Raw genomic sequence first — 1,013 nt, forward strand, 5'->3', positions numbered from 1 at the left:
CTGTGCAAAATTTTGAGGTGGTCTAGCTGCCCCTTGATTGTTGCTCCACGAAAAATTTGGGTGATTTCTCCATTTGGGATTGAACGTGTTTGAATAAGGATTGTTTTGACGTTGAAAATTGGACACGTAATTAGCTTGTTCAGAATTTGATTGAGCAAAAGAATTCCCTACTTGGTAATCGATACTTGAGTGATTTCCTGCACAATAATCACACACAACATTGGTTTAAATAGCATTAACATTCATCTTAGCTAGTTGTTTAGATAAAGTTGTCATTTGTGCTCCCAAAGTGGTAATAGAATCAAGTTCAAAACCTACAGCCGCCTTTCTTGCCATTACTCTCTCTAAAGACTATTGATAGTTGTTGGGTGCCAATTCCTCCAAAAGTTCATAAGCTTCTTCATGAGTTTTACTCATTAAAGCCACACCAGCTGCTGCATCAACTATGAACCTGTTTGTAGCTCCCAAACCATTGTAGAATGTTTGGACTTGAAGCCATGTCGGAAGGTCATGATGAGGACACTTTCACATTAAATCTTTGTACCACTCCCATGCTTCATTCTCAAATTGAGTGAATGTGGTAATATCATTCCCTAACTTTACTATCATGACCAGAGGGAAATACTTTGCCAAAAAACTTTATGTTAACTCCACCCAAGTAGTACTAACACCAGGTCGTAGAGAATTCAGCCAAGCTTTCGCTTTTTCTTTGAGTGAAAAAGGAAAAAGTCTCAAATGATAGCTGTGGCGCCCCCAATCCCCCTTACATAAATACACAGGGATCGAGACGCCAGGATAGTGACAACACGGTCACACATCCCAACGAAGTGCCAGTGTGTATACGTGCAACAGTGTACAAATAAAATAACGCAGCGGATAGTCAACTAAGTACCAGAATTAATGTACAATCAAACATCAGTAAAAATTTATATAGCAGTTATACAGTCATCCATAAAATATATTACAATAGTTTCAGATAAACAAACGAGTGATCCCAGATCACTCCTCGGGCG

The 1,013-nt window shown here is 38.9% G+C and overlaps 1 pseudogene; it reads left to right on the forward strand.

The window, feature by feature from the left end:
* The first annotated feature begins 505 nt into the window (after nucleotides 1–505).
* LOC121243792 lies at nucleotides 506–600 on the forward strand (annotated as a pseudogene).
* The last annotated feature ends 413 nt before the right edge of the window (nucleotides 601–1,013 follow it).

Source organism: Juglans microcarpa x Juglans regia, chromosome 8D (genome assembly GCF_004785595.1).
Source record: "Juglans microcarpa x Juglans regia isolate MS1-56 chromosome 8D, Jm3101_v1.0, whole genome shotgun sequence".
NCBI lineage: Eukaryota > Viridiplantae > Streptophyta > Magnoliopsida > Fagales > Juglandaceae > Juglans > Juglans microcarpa x Juglans regia.